At 45.9% G+C, this 17,959-nt stretch overlaps 1 non-coding gene across 1 annotated transcript; it reads left to right on the top strand.

Annotated features, from left to right (window-relative positions):
- Positions 1 to 9,685: 9,685 nt before the first annotated feature.
- trnal-aag (transfer RNA leucine (anticodon AAG)) lies at positions 9,686 to 9,767 on the top strand. Its single transcript has one exon. It is a non-coding gene; the product is annotated as a tRNA-Leu (tRNA).
- The last annotated feature ends 8,192 nt before the right edge of the window (positions 9,768 to 17,959 follow it).

Here is a 17,959-nt window from a genome sequence, read left to right as displayed (position 1 = left end):
CGGAATGGAGTCGGTGGGGCTGATGGTGGGGTTAACAGCCTGTCACCGAGAAAGGGGTGAGATAATAAGTTAGGGTCCCTTCTAGAAGAGTCTGGGGAACCCCGTAAAGGCCTGTTTGTGCCTGTGCCTCAAGCCAGTGGGCTAGGAATCCCAGCTCCTTCGGTTTATGACACTCATTACCTGGCAGTGTAGTGTGAGGGGACATCAAGCCTGATTGATTCTACAATTCATTAGGCACCTTAACTAAATTTCTGCCCGCTCCTTACCCACTCCTTTCCCTAAAATAGTGACAGTCACCATGCTACCCAGGCAGGGAGCATACAACCCTTATAGCTCTCTTGAGACCCCCTATGGGGTCATAAGCTAGCGTCACATGCAGGTCAGATATTTTCAAGGGTGGGTCAAAATTTCCGTTCGAGAAGTCCACCGTCCAACACAATGGAGGCTGGTAAATCCAGAGGACCACATAAGGTTTAGTGCTAGTAATTGTAATTCCTTCATCCAGGCATTGTATTTTGAGTCAGATAGAGCAGAGCAGGTCTCTCCCGGCCAAGTTAACCCCTAGGTATGGGGTTACTGCGAATTGGATCAGACATTAATAATCTCCAAACTTCACTTGTAAAGGTTCAGTTAAGGGGTGGGATCTTTCCTGTCTCTCCAGCCCGCTCAATGTAACTGAGGCCGGGGGGTCAAGTCTGCCGATGGCGGTAGTGGGGGAAAGACTCGCCGCAAATGGTCAGGTGCGCCACAAATATAGCATCCTGTCGAATTGACGCTCGCCGGTGCAGGTTTTCGGGGTCCCCTTGGTCCTGCGTAATTACGAGAGGGTGGTGGTGGCTCACAAGGGGGTCTGTACGTTTGGGAACAGTAGATATCCTTTAGCAGGCCGGTCAACCCCTCATGGAACGCAAAACTGCCATTCTATTTGATATCCCGTATTATCGGAGTAGGGAGGTCGGTGCCGAGGGGGTCTCTGGACCATTTCCTGTTTTACCTTTGTGGCTTTCGAATAGCGAGAGTTACTTCAGAAGTGGACTAGGGTTCTTCTCATGGCTTGCTTTGTATGGTCAGGCCAATTCGTGGTATAAGTGCGGACAACTGACGCCACTCCCTCAGGAATACATTGCAATAGGAGGGCGTTAAAATCAGGGGAGGTATTACCTCTGTTGTCGGCATCAACCCCCTCATAGGTACCGTAAATTGAGCAGAAATGGTCCCAGAAATCTGGGCCGTCCTCACCCTGTTTCGGTCGGCATTCTAAAACCTTAGTTATGTCAATTGGCAGTTCTAATAGCGGTTACCTGGTCCTGAGGCCGAACGGCCGCCTGAAAGGCTGTCCAGTCCGCATAGTTTCCCAGGTGTTCTTTCCACCTTTAGAAGGGCCATGCAACAAAACTGAAAAGGTCTTACGACGTGGCTTGGTCATCTGAATAATTCTGATCACATAATCTATGAAATTCTCCGGGCTGGTTTTACGGTTGGGCGCCTGACCCAGGACTAGTCACATCTTCTGAGGCGTCCAAGGGGTGTAGATTTTGATCGTAGGATAGCGCTCGCTTGGGTTGGATCGGGATTGGCGACACTAATGTTGGGGAATTGGTTTTTAACCTTGGCTTCCTTTACCTTATTCAACACAGATGGTGGGCCGGGATCTTTCGGGTCTCCATAATCAGGGGTAGAATCTTGAGTTATAATCTGTGTCTGTCTGTGAATCTATTAAAGGTCTGTTCCCGAACAAAAAGTTCCGTCGCTTTTCTGTGGACTTAGAGCCGTTCGTATGCGGGCTTTCTCTCCCTCTAAGCTGAGCCCTGATTCGGGACGGAATAGGGTCATGGATTTGTCCTTGGGACGGGACGTGGTAAGCAGTCTTTGGTGGTGAGGGCGGAATGGTTTGCGGAGTAGTTGCATTATATGGGGGCGGCTGTAAAACGGAGGGTAGGTAGGGGCTGTGGGTCGGACCATCCTATCCTCCTTATTTTCGTCCGTATCATTACTTTGGAACTACAGGGGCACGCCAGACATGTCGGGAGGTACCTCCACTTTATCCTTATTTCTTTTATTTTTATTCCTACGTTTATCTTTCTCTCCTGATCTATCTTCTCTGTCCCTTCTGTTCCTCTCAGCGTCGTGGTCTCCGCACTGAGACTTCAGGACTTCCCAACTCTTAGGATTTCCCTTTTCGTCACACACATTATTTCCTCTTCTCCGCGCATTATGTTCCCAACTATTCTGTTTAGATTTATTTGTTAGGTCTTCGGCTGTTTTTCTCCAAGTAGACATTAATATTTTCCATTTTCCCCCCGTATTGCGCTCCCAAATCGCCCTTTCTGCTTTTGGGCACTTACTCACATCTCAAGTTCCCCCCATTGGCCATATTTCATTTCCCAATTGTTTGTTGAAGCACGCCGATAATTTACGGAAGTTACTCTCATTCTTCGGATCGTCTTTACATAACTTAGATAGTGGGGTATTGGACCCAGACTTATTGAGACTTTGTCCCATTTTGGTTCCTTCCCGATCGTACGGTACAAAGCGCTGCAATTATCTATATGATCGTTTTTTTTCCTCCACCTACTTCAGGTTCCTGACCTTTCCGTGGGGGATTTCCGCTCATGAGAACCGGTCTAAGGCAGGGTGGTAGTACCGGAGAACCGATCTCAAAACTTAGAGCTCAAAACCTTGAAATTCACAAACTTAAAACATAAACCTGGGGACTCGAACCCCAAACCCGAAATTGGGGAGTCGAACACTAAACGCGAAACTAACGATACTGGGTACTCGAACCCCGAACCTGAATTACCTTAACTGGGAACTAGAACCCCGAACATGAAATTAACTTAAATAGGGACTCGAACCCTTCTTACCTGTGGCACTCGGAGAGGTTCGCGAGGAGTCCGTCAGAGGATATTCGACAAGCGAAGCGATCGATCAGGTGTCCGACTCCCTGAGAGGGATCAAGGTGAATCGGACCTTGTTGGCCCTTCCGTCGCAGGTAGACTTTATCCCCGTGGATCGCTCACGCCGCTTCCGAAACCTCTTCTTGAACTACAGGCTGGCTCGCCAAATTGATGTCTCGAAATTAAGTTCCCACTTCTGTCCGCTGGAAAGTAACACAGTGCCACGAGGTCGCTTCGATAAAACGCGTTTATTAGCAGTGCACCGCTAAGAAGAGGTCTCTTCAGCACTCGTGAAGAGTCGCTTCCTGAGTTCTCCCCGTACAAAGGATCAGACAGAAATTTATACAGATATTGTCGCGCACACTTAATGCATGCGGCGCCGCGAGTTTCGGTCATGCCACAGAGATCCCGAGACAGACATCGCACCTATTGTCCATCATAATTGAGTTATAATCAAGAAATTCAAAGACAGGTATCCCCATCATTGCTTAGGAGAAGCTTCCACCTCATGTTTATTGCACACAGTACTCCTGTTGTCTCGCAGAACGGGACTGACCAAGGTCCCGGACAAAGTAATCAACACCTTATCCATTGATTCAGCAGCTTGCGTGCTGTTGCTTGCGAGGTATGTTTCTACAAGCTATAGGTATGATTACAATTTTTATCCCTTTACTTCATCAGTGTGACTGTGAATATGATGGTATGACAGTCACTGCCCGACACCGGTGTAAACACGTTGAAAGCTTTCCCCAGCTTCTGCTTCCTCCCAGAACGGACCGACTTCACTGGATCTTTTCCTCTGTTTTATTTTCAACGTTCCGCAGATGACATTTTCTGTGTAAAATGGCATCACAGGGCGCCGTGGTTTCTGTCGTGTAGCCGTTATCACGTTCGCCTCACAGGCGAAGGGTCCCCAGTTTGATCCTGGACAAGAACATAATTTTGGATCCTGCTCCAGGTGGTGAGGCGAGTGCGTCTTCTGGGCGTTCCCATTCACCTTGGAAACAGCGGCAAGAGATTTTGCTTTGAAGTCAGAAGAACTTGATTCAGTTAAATTCCGCATAACCGCCGTGAAACCAAATTAGTCTGTCATCTTTGCGCTCCCTATCTGTCTCTTTCTGATTCTGCAACTCTCTCTCTCTCCCTCTCTTCATCTTCCAGATTAACTGCTTCACTCCTCGTCTGTCTCCCGCTCTCTGTTTTATTCTCTCATTTTCTGAAGGAGACGGCTACTGAGGACTGACAGAAGTAGAAATATCTTGACTCAGGTGAATTATCCCATGGGACCGCTGTGAAGACTCGGTCAATGACTTCGTTGAGCACAGACAGAGTTTGAATTCCGGAAACTGATGGAATCAGGGAACAAAACAAACGACAGAAAATTGTCTTGAAATCGACGGAACATTGTTGAATGGAGGATCGAACTCGACGGGTCGAACGACCTGCTCGTGATTTAATTGATTCTGTTTTTTGGTCACCTTCCAGCCTTTATCTCACAAACAATGTCCCATCTCTTCATCTACCCTCAGCCTTTGTCTGTCTCTCTCTCTCTCTATCGCTCGTTCGCTCCCTGACGTTCTCTTTCCATCTCTGTCCCACACATAGTTTTCTGCTCCGCTTCCCTTTCAGTTTCTTGCTCTCAGATGTGCTTTCGTATTCCGTCCACCATTACATTCGTCCATACCTCCTTCTTCCTTGCTGGACACCCTCCCGTCCTCCGGTAAATTTCACGTGATTAACGATGTTCTAAAAATCTCTGAGAGAGAGAGGAGGTGTAGGTGAAATAGATGGGGGGGGGGTGGTTGGTGAAATACAGAGAGAGACGTGCGGGAGAGAGAGAGAGCGCGCTGGCAGAGATTTTTATAACATCGTTAACCACATGAATGCTACCGGAGGACGGGAGGGTGTCTGATGTTGCAGCTTGACTGCATAACGGCTGCAAGAACAAGTCACGGTACTACAGGCCAGTGAGGGGAATTATGATGGGAAAGTGACGAAGATATTCCGGGAGACAGGATCTACCTGCATTTGGGGAGTCATCGACTCAGTAGGGACAGTCAGCAGCGATTTGTGCAGAGGAAACTCAGGAATTTTATTGAGCTTTGAAGAGATGACCGCGAAGATCGACGAGGCCAGGGCGGTGGACATGTATATGAATATCGACTTTATCAAGGCTTTTGAAAAGGTCCCGCGTGGGAGGCTGTTCAGGAAGGTTGGATCACATGGGACTCAGTGAGAACGAGTCAATTGGCGTGGTGCTGGGAGTCAGTGTCCTGTAGTGGAGCGACGCATTTCTTTTTATTGGAAGCCTGTGACCAGTGGAGTTCCCAAGAATCTGTGCTGCGTCCCTTGTTTGTCACATCCATATCAGCGATAGAGATAAAAACTGAGGTGGCATTGTTATTACCTGTGCGGTAGACACCAATATTGTTGGTAGAATGAAGTAGGTTATCTGATATCACAACAGGACTTTAATCAACTATGAATGTAGCCAAGGAACGGCAGATGAATTAACTGGGACAACCGCGAAGTGTCGCATTTTGGGATGTTAACCCAGGTAGGACTTACACAGTAAATGAGAGCTCCCTGTGGAGTGTTGTAGAACCGAAAAACCTCAGCGTATAAGGACATACTTTCCAGAATTTGACGATACAGGTAGACAGGTTGGTGGAACCTACGTTTGTCACGCTTGCTCTCATTATTCATGGCAATGAGTACAAACTTGGGACGTCATGTTGGAACTGTACATGATATTGATGAGACCGCACGTGGTCGACTCGCTGCAGGGAAGATGTCGTTAACCTGTAGAGGGTGCAGAGAATATTCACAAGGATGTTGCCGTGACTGGACAGCTTCACTGACCAGGAGAGATTGGATAAACTGGGGCTTTTTCACCTGGAGTTACGGAGGCTGAGGACTGACATTTAGAGGTTGATAAAATCATAATGGGCATAGATAAGTTGGATTGTTACTGTCTCTTTTTCTTTGGTAGCATGGACTGAAAATGGAAGGGATAAGTTTCGGGTGACAGGGGTAATATTGAGAGGGGATATTATGGACAAGTTGTTAACACAGGTGTTGGAGTCCATGTGGAACGGGCTGCCAGAGGAAGTGGAGAGGTGGGTGCGTTTAAATTTCAAAGAATCCTGGCAGTTACATGGATAGGAGTGATTCCGAGGTATATGGGCCCAACTCAGGCTAATTTGATTGAATCAGATAGATTCATTCGTCTGCTTGGATGTATAAGGCCGAAAGGCCTGTTACCTCGCTGAAGATCTTCATGACTGCATCAGATATTCTGAATGCGAGATACAAGGACGGAGAATAAAGATATGTTTTTGAGTCGCTCTATCCCATCTTTCAACTCTCTTTCAGCACATCGAAGATTGCATTGCTGTTGCTTCCTGACACAGGAGGTCAAAGCTTTTATTCTGATTTCTGCCAATTCCCACCTTATTCCACCTTCAGATGGTCATTCTCTGACACTTACCTTCCCTTTCTCGCTCTCACGTTTTCTTTTAACTGACAGCGAGCTGTTTGACAGCTCTGTTGGGAACAGGAGAAAATTATTCTCTGAAATCCAATATTCGTAAATCCTTAATTTAAGAAAACTGCATAGAAACGACGAAGGCGATGTCTGGAAATATCCACAATTCCTTCAGAGCTCGCCACACGGGAATTTAAATGGTTACTTCTAATTAATCCTAATCCATCAATTAGAAAACGTTAAAAAGCTCCCGAACCCTGGAGGAATCAATTCGCAGCGAAAACGCAGAATGGGAAAGGGAATTAAGTGTCTGATTTGCGTCGCTGCACCGTTGCATTGTCTATCAATGGGCTTTGGCATCAGCTGTCTCTGTGGCACAATCGGCCAGAACGTTTGGCTATTAACCGAAAGGTTTGTGGTTCAAGCCCACCCAGGGACGGTGAGCTCAGGTTTTCTGCTCGACATTCAACACTTCTGGAGGCGCTGAAACAGCAAGTCGCCATTTCCTCAGAGGTGAGAGCTTCAGATCGTGTTGACCTTGGTGACTGCTAAAACATGACATGTGTTTTGCATGGTATGTGGATGATATGGACTTTATATTTTCAATGGGAATCATATGGATCATGTCGACTCCAAAGAATGAAAAGAAACAAACAAAAAACATTTCTGGTTGCTTGCGCTGAACGGCACCAGGGAATGCTGGATTGCTCTGTTGGTCAGAGACAGTGAGATGTGTCGATGACGTCTGAGAGCTCTGAAACTTTATTTTTTCTCCCTCCACAGATCATATTTCCATTTTACTTTTATTTCAGCTTCATTCCACATTTGATCACGAATAAATATTCTTCCAAATTTATGTTCAAATGTTTCAATATGAACAATACGCATTGTAATGGAAATTGGACAAGAATTGTGATTTCAGTCATTATTGCACTGATGATGCTCGATCATCATTTAATAGGTCCTCGGTGTTTTTCCCAAATATTTTCCCACTGAGGCGATGCTGAAAAAAACAAAATGCGCCGCATAAACATGAGCCTTACAGCGATACACTCACGGAGGCAGAGAGGGATATAGCAGGAAAGCAGGCTTTTCCGGTTACCCAGTCCGCAAGAAACATTCACCACCAACAAACGCCAATCTCTCTTTATTCTTCGCATATTCCTATCAATTGTCCCCAGATTCTATCCATCAACGAAACACTGTGAACATGTTACGGTGACCAAAGAAACTACCAACCTTTGTGTCCTTGGGACATGGGAGGAAACCGATGTACATGCAGGAAACCCACACAATCCAAGGCGGAACTGCACACCACGGCCAGACAGGACGAGGTGAGGACTGAACCCATATCTAATACTTCTGGGATCGATGGCGCAACAAACAAAGTGTTGGATTTCTATCCTGTAATTTACTTCAAACTAAACCACTTTATGTGTAATGAAACGGTCTTTGCAACTGAATGGTGCAGTGATTTAAAGCACGGCTTTACGTGTATTCCTACTGCCGTGGGCTTGGCAAGCATGTCACCGACGTTGTTCGCAATCCAATGGTTGTCAGTTATTTTCTCACCGGTGCTGGAGCTGATTTGGGAAGCGGCGCCCTCTGGAAAAGGAGAAACGGAAGTTAGTCTCTTCTGCGCGGACTCAAATATGCTGCCACGTCATCAGAAATTCGTGCCCTCTAATCGTTTGCAAAATCCTATCGAGGAATCCAGTGCTGCAATAGGATAAAAACTGTGGGACTGGTTTTGTCTCTTCTTCAGTGAAAGAATGAAATGAAGCGAACGCAAGTCAGTGTTTGACGAAATGCGATGCTTTCTTCAGTCGCTTTAACTACATGCATCAAAGGGGGCTACTGTGGGCTCTGTAGCGCAATGTATAGCCTGTTGGACTTCCAATAATTTGTTACCAAGCGATTTAAAGGTTGTGGGTTCGAGTCCCACCAGCGTCAGTATTTTGTCCGAATTCGCTACAACGACAAACAAGGTCAGAATTCGAGTGGGTGATGACATCACCTGATGTTGGATAATCTACAAATCCAGGTCATGGTTTGAAATAATCGAAAAGTTCACTTAAACACATAAAGGACGTGATTATTTTCTCTCCGATCGCCCGAGTCTGAGGAACTTTTCATGAAAATTGCTGCGAGTAGTGAGTTTTTGATGATATCAAAGACGGGGCAGATAAATACTTGACAGAAAGGTGGCTGATACGATAACGAGGTTGGCTGGAATGCAGGGTTAAATTACTGGACGTCTGGGTGCTCTTCGGTATTTCCGATGTGCATGGATGTTTGTGTGTAGGTAAATTATTTATATATTTGGTTGCCTTCAGTTGACTCAACTTCTTCCATTCCATTAATGTTGCAGGTTTGACAAGCCCCTTGCATTCGGTTCATGGTAATTAAAACATCTTATGAAGTAAAAATCGACAAATATCTCTTCTATAATTCAGGAAATAACGTCACTTTTGCCCGTAACCTGTCCCTCACAATATGCAAGTGCCCAATTTATGCGGTTCCCAATATTCACGGAAACTCCGTTTCGAAATGGTAATCTTTTTTACTTCTTTGAATTAAAAACACAGACTCAGAGGGAAATGGGTAGAATCGTGCAGACAGAAAAGTTTCTGGTGTGGTGCAAGTATTCCAGATTGCAGTAAAGGCAACGGCGAGTAACCGTCATTAAGTCATAAAGATTTCACGAAAATTTCGGCCAATATTGGACGTTTCTGATCATATGTGTTCACACACATTAGAACAGTTGTGAATATCCCAGAGAGGGTCCAGAAGAGATTTTCTGGTATCGCAGCCAATGTGAGTGATTTTATTTGCAATTTTAATCCGCGGAAGCTGGGATTGCTTCATTTCGATGAAGGACATCGAGAGCACACTTTATGGGCATCTTGATGTACATGCCAAATTCTCGCTGGATGTAAGAACACAGGCAAATATGTTTGTGAGGTCACTCTGTGCATCCGCTGGAAATGTCTGAGTTGAACCCTTTTAACCCATGTCGACACTGAGAGTACTCAGCAAAATTAGCGTCACTACACTGACGTCTGGAAAACGTCCTCTGCCGCCTTGCCGTCCCACGTGACAAATGTTGACTAATTCTTTCTCCGGTCTACTTTGAAGAGACAGTGGATGGATTGGAAAACGGGAAGCCGCATCAAGCCTCAAACACTGTATCTGGGACAAATAGTTTCAAATCAAACATGGAGGGTACAACACTTCGAAGATTAACATGTTCAACCAATGCCTGTTGTTATATAATAAACGAAAAACGACTTCGCTGTGCGGTAGTGTGGCCGAGCAGTCTAAGGCGCTGGATTAAGTCTCCAGTCTCCATGGAGGCGTGGATTCGAATCCCACCACTGCCATTGGGTGCAAACCTACTGCACCCAATATTACCTGTTGCAGTATTAAAAATAAATTGGGAAATGTTTTGCAGAACAAAATCTAAAAACAAATCACAAATCACCGTGACAATGACCCTGCATTGGTGCCAGGCTCAATAATATCACTGCAAGGCTGCAGAGCAGTCCTGAGTTGCTGTGGGAGATTGTGGAGAGGTAGTGATCGTGGCCCATATTTATACGAAGCAAATGGGTGCAACAGTATCCAATATCAATCTGCATTCCACCTCATATCCTCAGCGCTACTTCTACCGTGTCTTGAAATATACAGCAAACTGGATGGAGTTCGAGTCCAAAAGACCTGTGCAACACGGGGTGGGATCGCTTGTCCACAGGACCAGGGCAAGGTCACAAAGCAGAACAGGACCACGTTTGCAAACAATTGTCACCCAAAACTAACACCAGGCCGGCAAAACGCAAGGAATCGGAAAACAAAATCATCGGATACGTCATCTGGTTGAATCGCTCGCCCTGTTTCTTGCTCCGCAGACAGCAACTGACCTGTTGCATTTGGGATGATGTTTATTTGTTCTGTTGCTTTTTGGTTTATGTTTGGAGGTGCGTGAACGGCGGTGCTTGCAAGGAACCGGCCTTCATCACATGGCAATTCACCTCATAAATGAAAAGCTCCGCTTGGAGTTGAACCCAGGATCTCCTGTCTAAAAGACAGGCGCTTTGACCAGTTAAGCCACGGAGCCCCCGCGCCGTCACACAGCTGTAATACTGAGATGCTACTTGCATTGACTTCTCTTGTTCGTCCGCTGGCGAGGGAATTGCTTCAGATTCTGCTCGTTTCTACAGATTCACTGCTAAGTCTACTTCCAAATATTGTATAACCACATCCAGGAACGGATTATCCGCAGTGACAATTCCGCCTGATTTACTGAAGCTTCTTCGCCTCCATTCGCAGCACCTCAAACCCACTAGCGTCACCTCCGCTCTTTAAGTTTGATCTCATCACAGTTTCAGGAGGAGTACTCAAAGGTCAAATAAAATGGACAAGCTAATCAATAGCCGGTGTTTTACGACTTCCTCAGGTGGTACGGAAATGGAAACCAATTGTTTTTTTGTCCAGTTAACGAGGTGCGAATAAAAGGTAACCGGATGCTACCGGCATGAAATCGCTTCCAGCAAGGGAGGTGGCTAATGGTTTGAATGTGTTCAACTTCGGGAACACATTTCCCTGGGACTGACGCAGGCAAACCCTATGCAGTCTGACTTCTTGTTCTCAACCAGATCTGGATATAATTCCGTCCGTTACATGTCTTCTGTGTGAGAAGCGAGAGACGGAAATGTGCATATCCTTTATCACGATAAATTTACATTTCTCAATGTTCTCAGGATTTGTAACCAAATTTCATACTTATACATATTCCGCTTCAAATTCTGATCGTTCTTGCTTCACTTATTTCTGTAACAAAAGATTCTTAATTAATGACTGTTGTTGGTGCTGCACAGCTTGAAATATGCATCTGTTTACTCGTTCCTTGATCAACCCCGTCGGATGATGCATTGGACTGGTATGTTAATGAGAGGAATCGTGTGGTGCTGCAGATGACCCACCGAGAAGGGAACTTGATGTCTGCCTCAAGTGGTCCGCATCACTCACAATTAATTACAGCCTGAAACAGCTCATTCCATACAGCTCACTGAGCCAGCTCGACCGCATTGTATCTGCCAGCGGGAAGAAGTGGAGCAGGAAAAGTGAACATACTAACTTCCCAACCGGAATGAAAACGCTGTTCAGTGTGTAAGTACATTCAGCTCCATCGCGGAATCATTCCACATGTGGAAACTCTTGACAGCGGTTAATTCTCTCCGTGCTTGAGAAATGCGTCCCTCCTTCTCACTCTCTCGCAGGATATGGGCCCAGCAGATTTCTTAGTTCTTTCTCTTAGCGTTTCCCACAGTGTGCGACCGTGTGGTCTAATGGGTAAGGCGTCTGACGTCGGTGTTTGATGGGAATTTAACAGAAGATTGCAGGTTCCAGTCTTGTCATGGTCGTTTTACCAATGTTGCTTTGCTTCTATTCTGTCGCTCACTCCCTCCACCACAACTGTCTCATCTGATTCGAACACACGCGTTTTAAGCGCGTCGGCTTCGAGAAGTGTCCCGGGCCGTGTTTACCACGGTCACTCCGCCCTCGTGTGCAACAAAACAAAATGTTGCCTTTTCGTTTCACATAACTTTTTATTTCATGTGTCTTGTTGTGCTGTATTTCTGCAAACGATCTCATAAACATCGGGATGGAGTTCCTCAATCTGTGGGGATCAGCTGCTGCTGGGACGGCGGAGTGTGCTGCACATTCAGCAGGTCAGATCGCAGAGGAGGAGATACCACACTGAACCTGAATCACCATCGGGGTAGGACCTTAAACACACGTTTTCCTTCCTTCAGAAAAGTCTCGTGGCCGGGCCTGATGGACACGTTCGGTGTCGCCAGGCCCGGTTCCTCCCATTCCGGAAGCAAAGCTACATTTGATGGAAGACGGTGACGGACGGATGGATATGGAGACGCGAGGGTTCAGTCCGAGGTGACAGGACAGTGTGTTGCTGACCTGTTGCTTGCCAAGTCCCGCTGTGAACCTATGAGAAATAATCTACCAACAGTTGTGGTGTTCTCGTATGTACAGACCCGGACTCTTCCTCGCCCTGCAGAATTCCTGCATGTAAGGAGCAAACCTGCAGCTCTTCCTCTGTTATCAGTACATGCAGAATCTGTAATTCATTGTACACTTCATACAGAGATAGAGTCTGCGGTCTGTTCTGTGAAGTCTCACGGCAGACCCTGTCGACTGAATACATGCGGCGTTAATTCGACAATTGCACTGTTTGTCCTTGGTCGGTCTGAGGTCGATGGAAGATTCAGGGAACGAAATTCCCGGACGCGTGCGCGAAAGCGATAATCAGATTTTCCATTGGCTTCATCAACGTGACCCCCTTTTTGAGAAGCACAAACGTTGTAGAGCAACGAATCACATAGTCATGGTGTTAAACAACACAGAAACAGGTCCTTTGACCTTACACGTCGACACCGACCGAAGTGCCCACCTTAGCTCGTCCCACTCTCCTGTTTTGCCCCATATGTCTCTGATTCTTCTCATCTACCTACCTGTTCAAATGCCTTTTGTAAATTCAAACAACTCAATCTTTGCAATTTTACCAGCTTCTACCACTCCTTCACCCGCCCACCATGGTCTGTATGAATAACATGTCATGCAGATTGCCTTTTAATCTTCCCTCTGTCACATTAAACCTATGTCTTCCAGTTACAGACTCCCTTCCCTGGCAAAACGATTATGAGCATCCACCTTAACTACCCGCCTCATGATTTTCTATTCCTCGATCTGGTCACCCCTCGGTCCTCAGGGAAATCTTTCTCAGCCTATCTCAGTTCTCTGAACAACAAACCCACCATCCCAACACGTTCTTTGTGAATCTTTTTTGCATCCTCTCAACCTCCATCACATTGTATAAATGAAAATCAATTTCAAAGCTATTTTTATCCAGTGGATTGAATGAAGACACCAACAACAGATCAGGATATCCATCTGTTCACTTCTTTTATTTATTCAGTTATTTGTTGATTCGCCTTCTGTGTTTTACCTTTTTTCAGACAGGAAAGAAAACTGTTCTCACTCTCCTTTCTTTTGATTCATATTTCACTCATTTAATTTAAAATAATTGGTGCTGTCTATAGGTGGATGCCCCTGCTACAGACCTTTGTGTCGTGTGCTGATTGACTGCAGTTGAAGCTCATTGCAGTGAAGCCTGATGATATCACCTGGGATTCCTCGCTGTTCCATTTAAGGAGTTCGGGATTGGTGGATCCTTACATGGTAAGGTTCGTATCTCCAAAATAGGGACAGTCCGTCTTGCATGGAAGTTAAGACATGCTGTCGACTGACATTATTGAAGCAATTCGTGAAATGATGCGGACGAAAGAAGTATTTCAGGACATACAACGGACATTCTACCCTCTGCTCGCTGCTGCTGCTATTCCTGGTAAGTACTAATGTCAAGATACTGATTTTACTGCAGATATTTAAATTTGTTTTTATATATGTCGCAACAGTCAGTGATTATCGACCAGGTGAATTTGAACTTTCCTCGATGTTTTTATTGCAACAAGAGCTCAAGATTTGGCGTCCGTGGTAGACCTGCACATGCCAATCTGTTCATTCTGTTAATGTTGCCGACTTCTGATTTTCTCCTAAACTTCCTCCATCTCAGAATCTCTGCGCCACCTCCCCGCTTTGTTTTGCATTCTGTTCCAGTGCGATTATTCAAACGTTTTATTTCTTCCTCCACAGAGACATTTGAAGACTTTATTTCTACGCAGTTTATGTCCTGCGGTGTAAGTGACGAACCTCACTGCATGTGAATCTTTCCTGATTGTGTGAAGACATTTTATTTCCTTACCCGTTTTTCTATTTGTTTTTAATTTTGCAATACAATTCGCATTATTAAAATCACAGAGTTTGAGCTGTATTTGCTCTCTTGGATAACGGCACGAAACTGACCACAACCGCTCTCTCGCACAAGTTCCTCGGAGAGTTCAGACAAGCACTTCTATTTGCTTGGACAACCAACTGAGAAAATGGAGCTTTTCTCTATCACACTGAGCTACTGGCCTGCGCAATATATTGGAATTCTTCATCAGCCTGGGAGATAATTCCGAATTTCCACTTCTTTTCTTTTTCTTTTCTCTCTTCGTTCCTCCGAAGCTAATGAAGTAGTGATTGCGATTGAGTCTATGATGTATTTCAGCGTTACTTCTTTTTCACGATATCCGGTTTATCAATAACCCGCTGACTTTCAGCTCCTTCTGTTCTTTTACCCGAAGAGAAGAACCCGCTTTTGAGTTCTTGCTTTCCCCCCACGTGTAATATAATTTTTCTGTTAATGTTAACGACCTGTGTTTCACTCCTGCTCATTCTCCACCCCAACGTATCCGCTCCGTTGTCACTGGAATCCTAAGATTTTCAATTACTTCCATTCAGACATCTCAGAACCGACTTGAACAACCAGAAATTGCTTCTCAACGCAAGAAGTTTCGCAAGGGGCTCAGAAAAAGTCCTCTGATAAACAACTGAGAATCTTGTCATTTGTTATTAATCGTATGTTTGTTCCTTCCACGGTATGTTCACGATGTGCAGAAAGCATTGCCGGTGATGTTGCATTTAACCTTCCACTTTGCATCATTGTTGTTGGCAATCCACCACAGATGTATCCCCGCATGTTCAATTTATTTTTTCCAGCCTGATGCAAGTTTTTTGTTTCTTTCCATTTTCCAAGTCAAACTCATGGTGATCGTAATCCTGAATCAGGAAAAGTGCGGTCTCTCCAAGTGTGCCACTTGCTACATGGTCTCCATGTCAACGGCGGATCCACTGGTCGTTATCTTCGATCTCACGTTGTGGCACATTCCGATTGTCTACCCGAACCAGTTCCGTTTTGTGTTGTTTCCCCCTGTGTGTAACATCCATTCTGTACTGCTTTGTGCAGCAACAGACTGTTCCGTCTGGTTCACCGTCACCTTCACATTTTATCGATTTGTGGCCCTCTGCTGTCAAAAGCTGAGAACTACATACTGCACGGAGAACACGGCGGGTATGGTTCTCGGAACGGTGACGGCGTTCTTCTGTTTCAAGGACACAACTTGGTACATCTTACACATGAAACCGTATCTCCTTGGCAACAATCCCGCGTTTTGTGGTATTGAAAGGAGAGTCAGTGTTTCACGGGTGTGGGGAGCAATCGAGATCTTTTATTACGTCCTCACTCCCTGTGTCCCATTTGTGCTCATCCTGCTGCTGAATTCTTTAACCGTCAGAAACATTTTAGCCGTCAGCACAGCCTGCGCGCAACTCTAGAGTGGTGGTGGTTTGGGAAATCCCAAAGACCTGGAGATGGAGACCCGCAGGAAATCCATCATTTCACTGTTTGTTATCTCGGGGAATTTCATACTGTTATGGGCGCTGCATTATTAATGTAATTTTGAATCGAATGTTCTGGTTGGACAATCACGTTTACAGTCCACTTCTTGTTATACAATAGGTTGGGTTCATGCTACAGCAGCTGAGTTGCTGCAAAAACACAGCTATTTATTCCATGACAGAAGAAGTTCAGAGAACAACTGAAGATCAAGATGAAATACCTATTTTGTCGAATTGCTGAAATACTTAAATTTAAGGAAAAATGGAAAGAATCTCAGCATCAGAAATACATCCTATCTCATCGACATGTCACTCCCCCACGTCAGTCTCTGAAGTAGGTGAAGTGGGAAGAGCTCTCGATTCCTGGTCATGACATCAACGCCATTTCCTTGTTGATAGCAAGAAAAAGGTTGACATCTCCCAACTCCAACGGGATCTCCCTTCAGGCACATCTTCCCTTCCTCTCCCTCCTCCGCTTTCCGCAGGGATCGCTCCCTCCGTGACTCCCTTGTTCACTGGCACCTCCCCACCAATCCCCCTCCAGGCACCTATCCCTGCAACAGCGCTGAGTATTACACCTGTCAGGCACCTCCTTCTTCCTCCAATTCAGGTCCCTAAACAGTCCTAGGTGAGTCATCCCTTCATATGTGAATCAATCGGTTTCATTTTTGCCATCACGTGCTTACGGTGCCACCTCTTCTACACCAGTGAGACCCAACGCAGGTTGCGGGATCTCCCTGTCGAGCACATTCGCTCCATCTACCAGGATCTCCCGGTGGCCAGCCCCTTTAATTCCACTTCGCGTTTCTACACTGCCATGTCAGTCCACGGCCTCCTCTACTGCTGAGTTGGGGCTGTACGCAGGGTGGAGGAATAACATTTCATATTCCGCCTTGTTAGTTTTTAACCTGACTGTATAAACATAGATCTCTCTATCTTCCGTAGCTACTCCCCTCTGTCCCCAATTTTCCATTATCCCATAGGCCCCATCACCCCGAATCCTTCTCCTACCCGGCCTCTCACTCTATCCATCAGCCACACACTACTCCATCCGGTTCCCTTCCACGCCTCCTTTCCTATTCTCCATGGTCCACTGGCCTCTCCAATGTGATTCGAACTTCTTGAGCCCTTACTCACTTCCACCTATCACCTCCCATTCTTTACTTCATTTTCACTCTCCCCCTCCCTCACCTGCGTATGGTCCCCATCTCCCCTGGATCCACCTCTCACCCGCCAGCTCTTGCTTCATCGCCACTACCCAATTTATATACTGATTATCTCCCCTTTCTCTCCAGTCATGTTGAAGGGTCTCGACCAGAAACGTCGGCTGTCCTTTTCCGTCCATAGATTCTGTCTGACCCGAAGAGTTCCTCCAACATTTTGTGTGATACCATGGGTTGACATTGTTTGGACCCAAAGCACTGAACAGTGTAAGATCACTCGCGAGTCACCAGGCCCAAAAGGAAACACCGCCAGCTTTGAACTAAACGATGATATTCACTGACAGATGCGGAGACTCCGCAGGTCACCTAGCCGCCTGGATTGGTCTGGTGACGACTTTGGGACCCGAGTGAACATAATGCTTGGTGCAATTTACGATCTTACAACTCGTTCACAATGTTGAACAATACAGCCCCACTCATGCCTCTCCCAATTGTTCTGGCGTTTTCCGGGCTGGCAGCTCGAACTGTGACTCTGCTGTGACTACTGAATTCTCAGACCGGCTGTGTGCATGTGAAGAATGAAACATCAGAAATAGAAGTGAACATAAGCCTTTGCGGAACTCCTCTCTTTTCAATGTCACCTCAGTCCAGAACGGCCGACGCGTGATCACAGTCAATCCTTGTATGAATGTTGCATGCATTAATAAATTAATAACTTCCTGCTAATCTCAGGAAGCAATATGGCCGCTCTGCTTTCTTCAAAGGGAAAAACACAACTCGCGGTCATGAAGCTGGCAAACATTTATTGTACTCTCTATTGCAAGGATATCCTTTCATCAATAGGAAGATCGGACCAGCACAGACAATATTGACCCAGGTCCTGCATGTTGCATCTGCACCATCTGTGTGCAATATTTGAGCCTGTATATCCCGTCCAACGATCTCGGTATCAACTTCACAACTGTCATTGCCTCCAGGTTGTGTCGACAACAAGTCTGGGTGCATTGCACTTCTGAAACTCTTACCATGGGTCTTGAGCAGCTGCGACCCGAGCG

The sequence above is a fragment of the Pristis pectinata genome, chromosome 18, assembly GCF_009764475.1.
Source record: "Pristis pectinata isolate sPriPec2 chromosome 18, sPriPec2.1.pri, whole genome shotgun sequence".
Taxonomy (NCBI): Eukaryota; Metazoa; Chordata; class Chondrichthyes; order Rhinopristiformes; family Pristidae; genus Pristis; species Pristis pectinata.
Note: the sequence above shows the minus strand (reverse complement) of the source record. Positions and strands in the feature narration are given on the sequence as shown.